General features: G+C 43.6%; 1 protein-coding gene across 1 annotated transcript in view; it reads left to right on the top strand.

Moving 5' to 3' along the window:
* Tpst1 (tyrosylprotein sulfotransferase 1) overlaps positions 1 to 18,164 on the top strand; it is a 90,722-nt gene that overhangs the window by 924 nt on the left and 71,634 nt on the right. The gene's annotated exons all lie outside the window — the stretch shown is intronic.

Genomic DNA, 18,164 nt, shown 5'->3' with positions numbered 1-18,164 from the left:
CCCGTGTCCCCGGCCCGGGTCGGCTCCCTGCCCTCTGCCCTCATCCCCGCCTGCCCTCGTCCCAGCTCCGCAATCTGGGGGTCTTCTCCCCAAAACGAGACCCCCTCCTGCAGGCACCCGACTTCCGCCTCCTGTACACCACTCCTGCGGGGGTCCTAGGTCGCCTGCGTCCCTGTCCCCGGCAGCCTCCCTGCACTCTGCCCTCGCCCCTCCCCTCACGTCCAGCTCCGCGGTCTTGGGGGCTTCTCCCCAAATGAGACCCCTGCCCGCAGGGCGCCTCCCCATCCCCCGGTAACCCATCCCCAGATTGTGTACTTGTCTCCTATCCTTTCCTGTCGTCTGTCCCCCAGGGGTCCCTGGGTCTGGTCCCTTCTCTCCCAGACAGACGCCTCCTTTTCCCAACTCGTCGCTATCAGCCACCGTAGCCAACTCCTCTTCCTTTACCCTTGAACCTTCATAAACTTTCTCCCTCTCTGAAGGCCAGGGCTGTAGATTCAGCGTCACGGTTCGTTCTGAAATCAGCTGCGCTCACAACATGGGAGGTGCGTAGCCCTGAGGCTGGCACACAGTAGGCCCGGCACGAGGTGGGTACTCAGGCGTGTTAGCCTCTTCCTCTCGGACTGTTGTGCTGTCCAGATGGGAGAAATCCAGTATCCACAGGGAAATTTTTGACCCTGTACCTGAAGAGTGATGCTGGGAGATGGCAGAATGAATTGGTGAAAAAGGGGTTAAATTATCAACTAGTGACTATATTTATTTGAGAGAAACTGAATTCTGCTTTTGTGTCCCGGAGTGTTTCATCTTAACCTCGGTGAAGGATGCTTAGGCTGCTTTGCAGTGTAATTACAGCCCCCCCCATCTACAGTGTTTCCCAGCCTTTCCCAGCCACTGTCTCCTAGATGAAATAGCATTGTACGTAAAGCTAGATGTTGTGTGAGCTACGATGAATTTTCATCCTTTAAGAGCCAGAGGGAATCGGGTTTGGTTTTCTTGGACTCAGCAGCTGAAAGAATCACATTTGCTCAGGACTGGAAGTTTTGACAAGTTTTCTAGGAGTTAAAGAGGAATTATCCTCCAGTCTCCCATCCCCAACCCTTTTCTGGTTGTCAAGAGGATTATAAGTCATTTTTTAAAAAAGAATACATCTGACCTTTAAAGATTAATTATAAAAGCGCTGTTCTGGGCCTTGTGCTATTCTTGCCTTGTTTGCTCTGATGATCTCAAGCCTGAATCAGCCTTTTCAGCTCCTGGGCTCCCTGGCCAGGCTGGAGAAAATCATGTAACTGAGCTGCTTCGGGGTGCTGTCCTGTGTTTCAGATTCCAACTTCATGTACACTGCTTGGAGATCTTGTGACTTTCTCCTTCCCCAGCTCCTCTTCCGCGCTGAATCCTGTCATGCTGTTCATGTATCTTTACCATCCTTTGACTTTTTGTCCTACTCTTGCCTACTCTGCACTGTTTATTTTGCCTCTTGCTTCATGGAAGAAGTTGGTGGGAATCAGCCCTGAACTTTTAAGGATCTGTCCTTTTGGTCTGTGGCTGTACTTAGCTGATTTCAGATCTTTTTCCTTTTATCTCAGAGGAAGAGAATGGTCATCCTTTCTAGACTGACATCTCTGATCTCTCCCATATTATGTTTTTCCCCTCGAGTGCATATAAGCTCTGGTTTCCACCGTCCAAAACAACAAAAACACCTTCCCTCTTCTCAGAAAACATGATGTTTTGTTCCCTTTGTGTTTGATGTTCTTTTCTGTTCTCTAATTTCCTTGCATGCTTATATTTCTGTTCGTAACTTCAAATAGCATCTGTATATTTAAAGTTCTCGAGGATCTATATTTAGTCCCCACTTCCCTTAAGTTTCAGGTCCCAATTTTTATATCTCTGCTGGACAACAATGCATAGATACTTGGTACCTTAAGCATAGTTATCTTTTTCTTCCTTTTCCCTCTCCCTTTTGCCCCCTCAAGGACACATAGGAAAATTCCTCCTAGTTTTATATCTTTACCCTAGAAATCATCTTCTTTTCTCCTGACACGTGTCTGTCACAGATCCTATTGTTGCTAGGTCAGATATATATATGTATATTGATACCAGGGATTGAACTCAGGTCCTTGGGCTTGTGAGGTAGGTAGCAGAACCACTGAGCTACATCCCGTGGCCCCACCTCCGATCTTTTTCTGTCCACTTTACTTTGACTGCAGATGGGTCCCAGCTTTGCTTGTGTTTTTTTCTGACCAGAGCCAGCAGCCGCCTTTGGGCCTCAGTGCCTCTGGGTCTTGCACTCTTAAAATATAAATCTGATCCTGCCATGTGTTTTCTTTAAAAAGTCTCATCAGCCTCCAAACACAGTGTGATGAACTAGAACTTCCAAAGCTATAGGAGGGCTTCTCCTCTTCCCCAGCCCCTTGTGAGCCAGTGCAGAAAGCAGTTTAGGAAACAGACCATTTAAACACTATTATTAAGACTGTGCTAAAGATTGTGATAGAAGTGACTACCGGCTGCTCTCCAAGCGCCATCCTGGACAGGGTGAGGAAGTTTCTGTCCCCAGGCACAGAGTGTTTTTTCAGATTCCACCTCAGTTCAGATTCAGTGACTCTTCTTTGTGTTCCCACGGCACCCTACTGCTGTCTCCATTTTGACACTATTATAGTGGTTGTTCTCATTTTTATCCCTGACGAGTAGGTGTTATGGTTTGCAGCGAGGTAACATGTTTAAAATAACAAAGTCTGGCCCTGTACCAGGCCAGATGAATGAGAATCTCTGTAGAGATTCTGTTTTGCACAAATACATAGGGGGACTTTTGGGTGGTGATTGGGTCTGGGGGTTTATAGCTGACTTTTTGCTAGGAGGAGGGGTCTGGGCAGAAGAGGTGGGTTACTGTGGGCCTGGCCTGGAAGGTCTCTCCCTTCCCTGCTCTTCCCTCGACTCTCTGTGCTTCCTGTCCCAAGCCCCTCTGCCATGCCACCCTACCTTGGAGCCAGCAGACTGTAGAATGGAACCTCCCTCTACAAACTGCTGGCCAAAATAAACCACTATTCCTTTACGTTGTGGGTGTCAGGTATTATGTCCCATAATGGGAAAGTAACTAAGACAGTAGTAGTGGTAAGTCCAGCATCCAAAGCGGATTTTGATCCTTTGCCTAAAAAAACTAGTATGAGAGATGGCAGGACAAATTGGTGAGCTTCAAGGGCTGCATTGTATTATAAGAAAGTTCCAGGAACATTGTAGGCACTCCGTAAACTAATAAAATTTTCAGAAGAGCTGATGCTAGACAAGGAAAAGTGAGAGAATACCAGCATTTTGGGAGAAAGGGATAACATGTACAGAGGTGTGTCATAACCCACTGCATTTGAGAAAGAACTAGATTTGGGGAGGCTGGAGAAAGGGCAGGAGGAGACATGAGTCTGTAAAGCAGCTCATGAATGACTCTGTGTGGCTTAAGACCTAGTTTTATTCTGGAGTGTCGAGGAACCTTTGGAGGATTTCAACCTGGGAAAATCCTGCAGAGTCTGGCTTGTTTCCGTCCCAGACTTGTTTCTGGCTGCATGGAATGCTCTTAGCTATCTGGAGAATATGCATGCTTACAGTTTGTATGGTCAGTAAGGCTTTTCCACATCTGCCCCCAGTTTATCTTCCTCTTGGAGTCTGCTGTCAGAGTACCTGTGATTGTTGCATTCACTTGCTGACACCTTCTCTTTCTTAGCTCTAAGGGCAGAGCTTTGAAATCTAGATGGGTTTTGATACCTGACTGCACTGGTCACACGAATGAGTTGTGAACAGATGGATTTTGAGAAGGATCCCTCTGATTCTCTGGTGGCATTGCGGAGACTAGATAAGAGAAGACAAGATTGGAGCTGCATGGAGGTTGTTACAGAAACCCAGGTGAAAGATGAGGCCAGTGAGATCAAGGGCTCAATTTTACTTTTTGGTGTTGAGTATCAAACCCAGGGCCTTGTGCATGCTAGACAAGCACTCTACCACTGAGCCACATCACCACTCTTAAGATGACTTGATTGCTGGTTTGAGTAACTGGTGATTCCTTTCATCTAGTAAGGAATTACAGGAAAAGGAACAGATTTTGTAGAGGATGGAGACCAAGATGGTGCCATCTTGATGTCTAAGAAATAGCACAAGAGAGGTTGGGCCTAAGGATGGAGATATATTTGGAGGGTCTGTTCCAGGATGAAAATAGAAGTCATCAGAAGTAGGAGGGACGTCCTGGTCCAGTGGGTTTTAACACAGGCGCTACCTGGAAACCAGGTAGCTTTGAATGGGTAAGGATGGGGGAATTAAGCATCTACAGAGATTCTCATTTATTTGGTCTGGTCTAGGGTCAGACTTTGTTCTTCAAAGAATATTTCCAGGGGCTGGGGATTTAGCTCAGTGGTTCCTCCGTCTGCCTCGCAAATGCTAGACCTGGGTTTTGATCCCCGGTACCAAAAACAACAAACAAAAAATGTTTCCGATGTATCTGATTTGCATCTAGGGCTGAGAAGTGGACCTAACACAGGAAGTAAGAGTGCTGGAACCCTGAAGAACAATAGCATTTAACTCATCCTTTCACAATCAGGATAGATAGCACCTTTGTTCACATGATTAACTTCCTGGATATTTTGTGTGTAGTACATGTTGGATTGAAGTGATTTCTTGTGAGCCCATTTTTCTCATGACCAGGAGTCCCTTGAGGTGTGGGATCATACTTCATTTGTCTGGTCATCACTGCCTTGAACAGCACTTCCTGTATTTTAGAAACTTGGTAAAAGTAGGTTGAATGAATCTGTGGGTAAATATTATAAAACAGACCTTGAATTCATGGTTTTGCAAGTGGTACAGCTATTTTTCTTCTTGGTTGCTGAATAGGTCACTAGTCAAACTTGCATAGTCATTTTTGTTTCAAACACAGACACATGCAATCCTTCTAAATTAAAGTAAACTGAGAAAGCTGTGATTTGCTCTATAATGACCTGGGTTTTAAGGTGGTTAAAGTGCAATGGTTACTACTTTAGCCTTCCGTCTTAAACAGATGCTGTTTAAAAAAGACTTAATTTCAGATGGTTGAGTCATGTTGATCTTGTATCTTTTAAAAAATAGCTCTTTTATGATGTTAGGCTTATAAAGTTTGACATTTTTAACTAGAACAAAAATGGTCAAATTGATAAAAGATTTTTGAATAGAGACATAACCCCTTTTATTAACTAAGAAAATTACAGGAGTGGGGAGTACTCAGCCCTGCATCGAGATGAATCTCACTGGCATTGGTGATGAGGGAGGGAGATCTATTTTTCCAAATATTTAATCACTATTACTATTATAGGAAACATCTGTAATTACTTGTAGTCAGGGTTTGGCAATGGAATACATTTAATACAGGACACATAATTTATAGAATTATTTTATGATATTTACCCAAAAAGTCAAATGCAGAGGAGTACAAGAGATTAGCTGCACACTAGAGGCCCAAAGAATCCAGCCAAGGGCCTCGATCCCAGTGTTGTCCCACATATAAGTCCAGCCAAAGGTTTAGAGTCCAAGGCAGTGTCCTCCACGAGTCCAGCCAGTGGCCTAGAGCCCACAGCAGTGTCTCATGCTTGTCTGTACTGAGGATCTGCACCGGGAAGGCAAAAAGGCCAGTGGTGGAAGCCAGAAAACCTGGAATGAAGGATTTGTGCCACCAGGCTGAGGGATCCACACTGGAGCCAGGAAGTGATGCTCACGGTGAAAATCAGAGCTGCCCTGACGAGAACAGCAGCCAATCCCAGTGACAGGGAGGCCCCGAGCTCCTCTTCAGACGAGAACAGCCAAGTTCACACCAGGAAAACCACCCGCAACAAGCTTCTCCTGGAAAATCAACAGCACACAATCTTCCCCTCCAGTTCTCTTTTTATGGCCATTGGCAACAGTCCTCAGGTGGATCCTTCAACGCTCAGACTTTCAGTTCAGCAGGGTGTTCCAAGCTATTAGTTAATCTACCACATTACTCATATATCGATATCAGTATGTTTTGTATTTTCTCATGGTTTGTTTTCTTAAAAATTTGTCAGCTCCCCCCCTCACCCCCCGTTGGTGGTAGTGGGCATTGAATCCATGACTTTCACACTGACCTACATCCTCAGCCTTTATTTTTTATTTTTTCAAGATAGGGTCTCACTAGCCAGCCATGGTGGTACATGCCCGTAATCCCAGCATTTAGAAGGCTGAGGCAGGATTTTTGTGAGTTCAAAGCCAACTATATAGGGAGACCCTGTCTCAAAACAAATAGCAAAAACAAAGATAGGGTCTAGTTGCTAAATTGCCCGGGATAGGCTTCAGCTTGTGATCCTCCAGCCTCAGCTGCCCAGAGTGCTGGGATTACGGATGTGTGCTGCCATGCCAGACTAGCTATTTCTCTTTATAGAGTTTGTGGTTGACAGTTCTTTATTTTCAACATTTGAAAAATGTGCTACTTCTATGATTTTAGATGAGAAATCCTGTCATAGAAATTTATATTTCCTTGTAGCTAATGTGTCTGTTCTCCCCATGTGCTTTAAAGGTCTTTTTCTTTAGTGTTCAGAAGTTTAATTGTAATGTCCTCTCTCATGAATTTTGGATTTATCCTATTCCGAGTTCTCTCACCTTCTTGAACTGTTGGTTTGCCTTTTTGCCAAATTGGGAACTTTTTAGCCATTTCCTAGGATAATTTTTCAGTCCCCCTTTCCTCCCCATGGCCCTCCTCCCCTCGGATTTGAACCCAGCGCTGAGTACATCCCTGGTCCCTCCTCATTTTGGGAGGAGCACTGTCTTGATCAGTTGTGTAGGCTGAGCTTGACCTTGTAATGATCTTGCATCGGCCTCCAGCACTGCTGGGATCATTGGTGCAGCTTCCTCTCTCTGTGATGGTCAGGAAATGAGCATTAGATCTTTTGCTGTGATCTCCCAAGGCTTGCCCACTTTTTTTTTTTTTTTCCTCCTCTGTTCAGATTAGATGACTCCTACTTCCAGTTGCAACTTGACTCTTTTCTCTGTCGCATTCATTCTGCCAGTGAGATTTTTATTTCATTTATTGTATTTTCGGTTTTATAGTCTGCATTTGGTTCTTTTCCATTATTTTCTATTTCTTTGGGAGATTTCTTTTTGTCAGTTGTTTCAAGACTATTTGTAATTGTCTGTTAAAATGATGACTTTTAAAACCCTTATCAGATAATTTCAATATCTAATTTATTTTGGTGTTGGTATCTGCTAATTTTTTCTCTCATTCGCATTGTTGCTTTCCTGTTTTTGCTATAATAAGTGATTTTTGATTGAATCTTGGATATTTTGCATATTAAGTTAGGACTGTGTGTCTTATTAGATATTTTATTTTAGAAGATGGTCATAGCATGTGGGTCCCAACTTAACATTTTTCCTCTTAATGTAACAATTTTATTAGGATATAATTCAAGAGATCATAAATTCAGTCAACTTGTATAAAATTAGTTTGCTTTTAATATACTTAGAGTTATGGATCCACTACCACAATTAATTTTAGAACATTTGCACTGCTCGACAAGGAAACTACACCTCACACTTGTAGCTACCACTTCAGCTTTCCCACTCTCCCCCTCCTAGGCAACCACTAATCTAGTCTGTGTCTCTGTAAATTTATTTTATAGACAGTACATTCTATATATGGCATTACATGGCAATCATGCAGTTATTGACCTTTGTTACTGCCTTCTTGCATGTAGCAAGGATTTGGTTTCTCCATGTTGTAACATATATCTGTATGAGGAAACTGAGACTCCCTCCTTACACAGTAGCCCTGACCACAACTGTAATGGGATTTCACCAGAGCATAACCATCTTCCAAGGTCCCTCCAGAACTTCCTGCTCCTGCTGAAGAACCACTGCTCTGATTGTGTAACCTCACCTGCTATTTCCTCTCCAATTAGAAAAAGCCCCATCTAAGCAAACAGGTATAAAATTGAAAGTAAAGCCCAGATCTGGGCTGTTAAGGTGGCTGAAGTCCCTTGCTGAGCTGCCGACAATAAAAGCTGCTTTTGCTCCTACACCATGCCTGGGTGGTCTGTCCGGGAGCCTCCTTTTCATGCTTCATCTGTACTTAAGTATTTCATTTCTTGTTTTTCTTGAGTCATAAAGACATTTATCTAATAATAAAGCTAATATTGATCTGGTACTATGATTGACTCTGATGAGAGAATGGTAGGCAAGGGGAAAAGTTGTCTGCTCATCCAGAGGAGAAAGGCATGCATATAGTCAGCAACACTAACAAAATACAGCAGCTAAAACCATAGAGAAATCACTTCTCAGCCTTTTGGCTAAAATCAAGTGTAAAACCCTAGAGAAAAAGCAGAGATGATAAGCTGAGATGGGCCGCTGGGTTGGATAGGCAGCATGCAGAGACTCTGACAAGAGGTGGCAGACATACGGATGAGGTCCGACTGACAGGGAGCTGGCTGTGCCGTGAGAGATCAAATGGAGTTTTCCAAGTGGAAAGAAGAGTGGTGCAGTGTGTCAGGAATAAGCTTCACACTCAGAACTATCAGAGCTCAGTTTCTATGAGAGAAGAAAGAGGAAAAAACTTCAAAACTGCAGATTTCCTTTCTTTGTGTTACTGAATAATGTTACTTTATGTGGGTATAACATTTTGTGTATCTGTTAATCGATAGGTGTTTGAATATCTGGGTTGTTTCCACATTATGATGAATAATGCTTCTATGAACATTCATGTACAGTTTTCCTGTGGATGCATTTTCCTTTTCTTGGGAATACACCTACTAGTGGAATTGTTGAATCATATAGTAACGTTATTGCTATATAAGTCCAGTATTTTGAGAAGTTGAGCACTATGGCACATGCCTGTAATCCCAGCATTCAGGGGGCTGAGGCAGGAGGATTGCCATGAGTTCGAGTAGAGTTCATGCATTTACATTTTACATTTTAGCATTTACATTTTAGCATATTTGTTTAGGCCACTGACAACTGAGAGTCCATAATCCTCTTTGTTGGGGTGTGCGTGTGTGTGCATGCATGCTATTATTCCTCCATTTCCCCCACGCTCTGGATAAGCTGATTATTTAATGTTTTCTCAGTATGTGTTGTCTTCTACTCTGAGACTCCTTGTTATACATTTTCTTTGCTCTAAACACTCTCTTCTCTTACTCCCATGATATGGGACTGCTATGTAGCCTTTAAAATTTATTCTACTGTCATTTTCTTCTTATCACCTTTTCTGAGGCCATGGTTGCAATCCTTCCTTAAAATTCCCATATGGTTTTGTCCAGACCTTTTAATTTTTATTTTTTGAGACAGGGTCTTGCTGTGTAGTCCAGGCTGGCTCAAACTTGCAGCAGTCCTCCTGGCTCAGCCTCCCCACTTGATCTTAGCCAAAAGGCAGAGAAGCAATCGCAGCACCCTCCTGAGAGAGGGGATTACAGGTGTGTACCACCATGCCTCTCTCAGACATTTTTATTTCATGATGGCAAGTACTGATAGTTTCCCTTTCCTCTTCCTCTTCTGAGTCCTTTGAAAGCAGAAGGTGAATCATAGGTTTCACAGCAAGAACATCCCACATTTCAGGTATTACTAGTAGGGATTGTATTTTATTCATCATTGAACTGAAGGAAGTTTTCTACCCTAGAAAAGTTGAATAGCGATATGTGATCATACATACGCTGTATTATACAACGCTCAAGTACATTAAGATAAAATAAAAAGGAAGTTCAGTTTTGCCAATAGAAATTGCTATAGCTGGGCATTTAGCTCAGTGGTTCTGCTGCCTGCTTTGCAAGTACGAAGTCCCTGTTCGATCCCTGGCACCAAAAAAAAAGGAAAGAAAAATTAAAATCCTGTAGAAATTGCTATAATAGTGGTTTCTGATTAAATATTTGATACCCAGCTTTCTGTGGTAAAGATCACAGGATTTCAGGTCTGACTAACCTTGGTTCAGAGGCATCATTTCCCACAACAGAAGTGGGGACCTATTTGCAGGAAGAAAGGGGCTGCAATAAGCTACACCATTGAAAAACCTAGGCAAAGGCAGAGCTCCTGGCCACGTTCATTTCTAGCCCTGGGTAGGTCTGTTATTGGTAAGACCAGATCTAGCTCTCTCTTCTCAATCTCCTCCAGATGAGATCTTCAGAGACGTGCAGAAAGTGTGCAGATACGCTTGCTGCTCATTTATGCAAAGAAGATTCAGAGTTTTTGTCTATCATTCTAATTAGATCTGATATAGGGCCTGGAATTTAGCTCAGTGGTTCTGGTGCCTACCTCACAAGCTCAAGGACCTGAGTTCAATTCCCGGTACCCCCCCAAAAAAAGAAAAAAACCAAACAAACTAATTAGATCTGAGATGGTCATACTAGGAACATTCCAGAAAAAATCTAATTCAAGAGTTAGGCCCTATTTTTGCAGCCATATGCTGATAAAACCTTGTAAATAATATCAGCCATCTTAAATTTGCTTCATTTGTGTTGTAGTCAGGGTTTTGCAAGGGAAATAGATTATAAATCCTATAAATTATCCACCCAAAAGGTCAATTGCAGAGGAATGCTAGAGATTAGCCATACACTAGAGGCCCAAAGAATCCAGCCAAGGGCCTCGATCCCAGCAATGTCTCACACAAGTCCAGCTGTAGGCCAAGAGTCCAAGGCAGTGTCCTCCATGAGTCCAGCCAGTGGCCTAGAGCCCATGGCAGTGTCTCATGCTTGTCTGTACTGAGGATCTGCACCGGGAAAGCTCAAAGGCCATTGGTGGAAGCCAGAAAACCTACACCGGTGGAAGGAAAGATTTGTGCCACCAGGCTGAGAGATCCACATTGGAGTCAGGAATTGACACAGTGAAGATCAGAGCTCCCCTGACGAGAACACCAGCCATTCCCAGCAACAGCGAGACTACAACCTCCTCCTCCAACATGAGCACAGCCAAATTCACATCAGGAAAACCACCTGCAGCAAGCTTCTCGAAAATCAACAGCCCACTATCTTCCCCTCCACTTCTCTCTTTATGCCCTTGGCCACAATCCTCAGGTAGGTCTTCCACGCCCAACCATTTTAATTCTTTTCAGCTGGGCGTTCCAAGTTAGTTAATTCACCACAATTTGCCGTGTACTTGTTACACACTTGATTTTTTGTTCATGCCAAGCCTGATGTCCAAGAAGCATCATGGTAAAGAGTCATACCTGGGTTCTGGCTTGGCCAAGAGTTTGCCATGTTTCATTATATTAAATTATTTATCTTCTTTACACTACAGTTTCCTCATATATAAAATTATTACCTTGCTGTAACCAGATCGCTCCTTGTTTTTGGGTGAGGAAGATTGAAGTCAACAGAACAGCAAGCAGCAAGCAGTGGGTAATAACTAAATGTGTGTCTGTCAGAATAAAAAGAAAGGCCTTCCTGCTGTTGGGCAGGGGTTTTCGGAAAGGCAGAAAAGCACAAATAAAAAGTTTAAGTCCAAGGGCTTTTATACAGTTTTAGGTTAAACTGCTTTGTTTGTATTTCACTTACCCCAGGGCTTTTCCATTGTGGTTAGGAACTTGTTTTTGTCCCTTACATCCCATTTAGCCTGGACAGTCAGTTTGCTTAAGTTAATTATTCTAACCCTTTGTCAACTCACTTAGCCCTTACTTTGAGTTTACTTCAGGTTAACTATTCAAGAACCGTGCCCTATCTGCCTAACTTCTGTCTCTTGGCTTCATTATGATTTCTTGCAGTGAGCATAAGTGATAGAATAAAATTCTGATTCATATATCAATGGATCGTGAATTGATAAAGGCAGATGAAATAGACTAGTTCAGCTGGCATGGTGGTATGCCACAGCAATTCCAATACTCTTGGAGGCTGAGGCAGGAGGATACCAAGTTTGAACCCAACTTGGGTGACTTAGCCAGGCCCTGTGTTGAAATAAAAAGGGCTGAGGGTGTAGCCCAGTATAAAGACCCTGGGTTCAATCTCTATTACTAAAAACAAAACAAAACAAAACACAACAACAAAAAAGACTGTTAAGGTCAACCCATTGGGGACCCCTCCTGTCTTTCTGGGCTATTCTTGTTCCCCATACTCTCTCTCTCTCTCTCTCTCTCTCTCTCTCTCTCTCTCTCTCTCCCTCCCCCCCCTTGTCAAATTATGGGTAGGCCATGAAGATATACAGGGTTTTAGCCAGTGTTTAACTTTGACAAACTTCTGTGTGCGAGGCAGGTGGGAGCACTACTGAGTGGCCCCACTTTCCTCCTCTTAAAAACAAAAAGCAAGCCGGGCGTGGTGGCGCACGCCTGTAATCCCAGCACTTGGGAGTCTGAGGCAGAAGGATTGCTGTGAGTTTGAGACCAGCCTGGGCTACATAGTTCCAGAACACGCCTGTACCCAGCACTTGGGAGTCTGAGGCAGAAGGATTGCTGTGAGTTTGAGACCAGCCTGGGCTACATAGTTCCAGATCAGTCTCAACTACATAGTGAGACCCTATCTCAAAAAACCAAAAAAAACAAACAAAAAGCAAGACTGTTAAACGAATAGTGAATTAGAAGAGCAAGAGTCAAAGAAAAAACAACAGCAAACAGCAGGTGAACTCTATTTCTAGAGTTTCTAAATATAGTGAAACCATGTTATAAGTAATCAAATCAGAAGAAAAGATCAGTATTTGAATCCTAGGAAAGTTAGCAGCCTGGAGTGTATTGAGGAAGTGCTAATGCATTCATTCAGAGCGTATTTGTGCAGACCTCAGTGTGCATACAACATAGGATGTTACAAACTACAGGGAAGTCTTGGAAAGGGTAAAATACAGTCTCTCCCTTCCAAGAATAGCAGCTACATGCATAGACTCTAGTCACTGTGGTAATTAACTTATTAGCAGTGGAGAAGCTGTTAACTCACCAGTTTCTAATTGGAAGGAGCTCACAGTCTAAAATATTTTGGTTAATAAATGAACCACACGCCGTGAGAAGGGATATCATGATTAAGGACAGTGGCACTTAGACACCTCAGTCACATCATATGTATGTGGTAGGGAGCCAGCAGGATGACGTCCTGGAAGAGGGAGTGGCAGGAGCTCCTAGGCAGAGAGCTTGTACGGAGGCACAGGTTACAAGGGTCGGCCAGGTTGGGGAGGCTTTGGGTCCAGAATGGCTGTTGAAAGTGTGGAAAAAGGGGTGGTGAAGGAGCCTGGATCTTGGAGGACCTTCCTTGTATGTTATAGTGATTTTTTTTTTTAATGAGAGAAGTGGAAAGTCATTGAAAGGTTTGAAGTAGGAAATAAGTATATTTGCATTTCAGAAAGATTACTCCTGCCTATGTGCACACACTTGTAATCCCAGCTTCTTGGGACGCTGAGGCAGGAAGATTGTTCGCTATAGCCAGTCTGGGAATTTAGTGAGACTGTCTCAAAAACCAGCTGGACACGATGGTGCTTGCCTGTAATCCTAGCACTCTGGGAGGCTGAGGCAGGAATATCTCAAGTTCCAGCCCAGCCTGGGAACTTAGCAATACCCTGTCTGAAAAATAAATAAATAGATAAATAGGGCTAAAGTTGTAGCTGAGTGCAAAGGCCTTGGGTTCAATCTCCAGCGCTGCAGAAACGAAACAAAATAAAATAACACAGACCTCCCCAAAACAAAACTTTAAAAAGGGCTGGGGGCGCAGCTCAGTGGTAAAGTATCTCTGGGTTTGATATCTGCTACCAGGAAGAAATAAAAAACAAGAGATCCCATTTTAGAAACAGGGTAGTGAATGAACTGAAGGGAGTCAGGCCTCAGACTCAGGGAGACCAGGTAGGCTGTGGGATTGTTTGTGAGAAAGGATGGGGTGCATGTGAAATCTGCCTTCGGGGAAAGAAGAGGGAGGAAGAAGTAACAGGTATCAGTTAGTGACCTGTCGAGCCAGGGAGAAGCTACAAAAACTTCCCAGGGCATTAGCTTGGGAATCCAGGAGCAAGTGGTTTGTTGACCAGCAAAGAACATGGAAAAGCAGGAGAGGTTTGTCAGGGGGACATGTGCTTTTCAGTGTTTGTTGAGTTTGACAGGGCAGTGGGATGTCCTTGGCCTTGAATGGTAAGGTGTGAGGCCTGGCTGAAGTCTTCCTTGCAAGTAGATTATGGTCAGCTGAGGGAGTGGCTGTAGACGACCCAGGCTGAGGTAGCAGTGCAGCTCAAGATGAAGCCCATAAAATGATCTTACTGGGGATCGAACTTGGGCCCTTGCACTTGAGAGGCAGGTGGTAGAAACACTGAGCCAAATCCCTGGCCCTGTAAAATGATGTTTTTTCACTGTTTTGTGATGTTTGCTTTTAAAATGTACCATTTGTATACATACTGGCATTTTTTCCTAGGCTTTCTGTTTTGTTCTTTTAGTTACTCTTAGTATCATGACTGTTAAAACATTTTCATTAATGCCTTATTATCTGTAGGGCTTTCTCCAGTCTTGAAAAAGTGATCAGCCCCCTCCCCCCATTAAGTTTGTGAACATTTTGTTGATTCAAGAAAATTCTTTTGGGATAATGATTTAAATTGCAAAATTTTTTCATTGCTTCCAGATTTGTTTCTGTGTACTTGCAGCTCATTTCATTTTTGATGTTTTCCGAATATTTGCTTTGTTTCACATGATTTTATGGGCATTTCAAGGAGATTTAAGACATTGTTTTAGTCAGTGTTTGCAAGGGAACAGATTTAGTGCAGGACACAAATTTACAAGAGTAGCTCACCACATTTGCCCACAGAGTCAAAAGTAGATGCATGTGAGAGATCTGCTGGCAGGTTAGAGACCTGAGGAATCCAGCTGAGGTCCAGGATCCTCTCAGTGTCCGGTGCAAACCTGCAGCGGCAGACGGAGGAACCCACGATGGAAGACTGAAGACTGAAGGATGGGTGCCCGGCCTGCTGGAGAGTCAGTGCCTGCTGGAACCAAAAAGTTTGTGCGGAGAAGCAGGAGCCGGCGCTGAAGACCAGAGCCCCTCCCAAGAGAACCGCAGCTGGAGAGCAGCCAGGGTGAAAATCAGCAGCAACAAAGCTCTTCCAAGGAGAATCAGCCTGAAATCTGCCCCCACCAACTCCAACTCAATTCAGGCAGGGCACCCCCACTCAAGAGGACCATGAGTTAACCACCACAGACAAGCAGTCTCGCTAGCTGGACGTTCATCTGTGAACTCGCTTGAGGTTTTACCCCTGTATCATGTATCCACTGCATACCACATGATGACTGAGCTTCATTTTGTGCTTTGGAGGAGCTTATAGAGTGGGTGATTCAGCTAGCTACATACAGGTGGAGGGTACAAAGCAAGGTGTTTCTACTCTGCCATTTGTGGTTGCAGAATAGGGAACAGTTGTTGGGCAGGAAGCTGGGGACCCGCCAGAGAAGTGTTCCTAAGATTCATGCAAAAGGAAAGGGACAGAAGGTATCCCTGAGGCCTAGCTGGAGGTGGGTGGGGCAGGATGCTAGGTGGTCCTGGGGCTAGTGAGGAGCCAGTGTGTAAAGGACAAGTGGACCCTGTTCTTTAAGGTCTCTCCACATGTGTCCCATTTGGTTGTCAGAGCAGCACCATGAGAGAACTTGCAGGTGTCCCTTTTCCTTTTGAAATCTACGCCAATCGACTTTCATCAGGTCTACTTTAATTACCTGTGAAAAGGCGTTTACCCGTTTTATGCAGAGTAGAACTGTTTCCCAGTGATCCATCTAGGGCCAGATGATGAAGAAAAACACAGATTCCAGGTTATGTAATTCAGGTCTTCTGACTTGATATCCTGGGAGTCTTCCACATTAACTCAGAGCCATCCTCCTGTTCCTTTCCTACTTTTAATTCTAAAAATTATGCATTTGGTAGAAAAATGGCATAAACTTGAGTTACTGGATTAGAATGTATAATTTGAGCACATTTTCTCTGTGTCCCTTGTCATGAGTGGTCTAAACACACTATAAATATGAACGTGAAGGATCTAGGAATCTAGAAGAGGAGTAGGTTAGCCAACAGTGATCTTACTTACAGGTCTGAGGTTCGAACTTTTCTTCCCCCAGTACTGGGGATTGAACCCAAGGCCTTCCTACTGAGCTACATCCCTGGTCCTTTTTTTAATTCTTTATTTTAAAACAGGGTCTTAGTCACTAAATTTGTCATGCTGGGCTTGAACTTAGCAGTCCTCCTGCTTCAGCCTCCCAGAGTGCTGGGATTACAGGCATTCACTACCATATATGGCTACAACTTGATAATTTAAATTTTTTATTTTGTTTTGTTTAATTTTATTATGGAAAATATCAAACATCATAAAAACAATATTGAGCCCCTCATTAAGCATCACTTCAGTAGTTAACTCAGCCAGTTCATTTCCATGGAGCTGCCCTCTGATATTACTTAAGCAAATCCCAGACATCATTCCATTCAAACTTGAACTTTAAAAACATTATGCTTGAGCTTGTGCTCTTGTCTACATTTGTGTCCTAGACATTGGGTCCAGTTCTTTGTTTTTGACCAGCCTCTTTCCCTTGTGACCATGATATTTACTGAGGTTACTGTTCTAATAGGAAAAGAAGGCCCGGCCTGGTTGATTTTCAGAGATATCAGCCGTGTGTGAAACACTTTTCTTGCCTCTTGCTCCCTGTTTCATGGTCTAGTGACAAGCCCCCATATGCAGCTAGGGAAATGGGTCCCTGTGTTGGTGCTCTGACACAGCTGACTAAAGAGTGAGTCTGGAGTAAAATCAGCATGTTGGGGTCAGGTTTGAAGTTTCTGCTAAATGGCAAAGCTGTTGTTCAACATTAACCTCTAGACCAGTGATGGCAAACCCATTATAGCTTTCAAACAACCCGTTGTGCATGTGTGCCATAGGTTTGCCACCGTTGCTCTAGGCTTACTGGCAAGTTCGAACATGGGATGCGATTAGTTTGCCTTTTTCTTACAAGCTAGAAGTAAATGGAGAGGCCAGCTATGGGCTGGGCCTAAGACAACAGGTAGAGCGCACTAGAGTTTCCATGTGCCTCACTGGTTGGCATCATGAATGAGCATAGGGAGAAATGTCTTAGGGAGATTGTTAAATTTCCCCAGACTCTCTTTAGACCTGGACCACAGTCTCTTTCCCTCTTGTAACAGCAGGATACGGTGAGTGTGCTGGTGAGGGTGTGCCCAGCCTGCACTCATGCAGGGAGGGTAGGGCACGTCCTCCATACCAGTGTTTGGTGACTGAGGCTAGTTTTGATTAGCAATTTTACTTTATAAGATTTGCAGGTGTCAGGAGCTGGGGGAGTAACCGAGTAGAGGGCTTTCTTGAGTTCAATCCCCATCATTTTAGTGGGCAGAAAATCTCCAAGATCTAAATATAGAAGTCCAGTGTCCGCTCGTGTCTACTCTGGAGCTTATTTCTGGGAGTGTTTCGTTTGGCCTGCTGAGAAAGAGCATCTATTAACAGTGATTGTTCAGATATGTTTGTTATGTTTGTTACAGTTTCGATGCTTTTTTTCTCCTGAAGATAAAAATGAGAGGCAACATTTATAGTGTTTCTAGCTCAGCCTCAGCTCTATAAATGTCCAAGTAGAGAAAATATTGATAATGTTTGTCTGAAAATACATTGACGTGGTATTTAAGGAAATAGGGGCCTGTGTGTGTGTTTGTGTGTGAGTGTGCGTGCGTGTGCATTCATGTATGTATGCACACATGGATACACTTTCATGCATACGGTGGTTGACTATGTAAGATCTTGGGGTCATGCCAGGAGTGGTGGTAAATGCCTGTACTCCCAGTATAGGCTGAGGCAGGAGGATTGCCAATCTGGGCTACATCGTGAGTTCATAGCCAGCCTGAACTACATAGTGAGAACCTGTCTCAAAAAACATAAATAAATAAATACATACATACATAAAAAAGGTTCATGGTCACATCAACTTTTACTCTACCTTCTTTTCTTTTTCTTTTTTTGGGGGGAGGGGGTGCATACCAGGGATCGAACTAAGGTCCTTGTGCTTGTGAGGCAGGTGGTGGAACCACTGAGCTAATCCCCGGCCCTACTCTACCTTCTTTTCAAATCAAAGGACTACTTTTTCAAGAAATTGAGAAAAATTGTTATCAGATTGTGTCAATCTTGACTGTCACCTTGACTGGATTAAGAATCATCTGGAAGAGGGCTGGGGCTTTAGCTCAGTGGTCCTGCTGCCTGCCTCGCAAAAGCAAAGTGCCGAGTTTGATCCCTCGTACAAAAAAAAAAAAAAAAAAAAAAAA

This window comes from Fukomys damarensis, unplaced genomic scaffold (assembly GCF_012274545.1).
Source record: "Fukomys damarensis isolate Sample0158 unplaced genomic scaffold, DMR_v1.0_HiC HiC_scaffold_17, whole genome shotgun sequence".
Classification (NCBI taxonomy): domain Eukaryota; kingdom Metazoa; phylum Chordata; class Mammalia; order Rodentia; family Bathyergidae; genus Fukomys; species Fukomys damarensis.
This window is presented reverse-complemented; position numbering and strand designations above follow the sequence as displayed.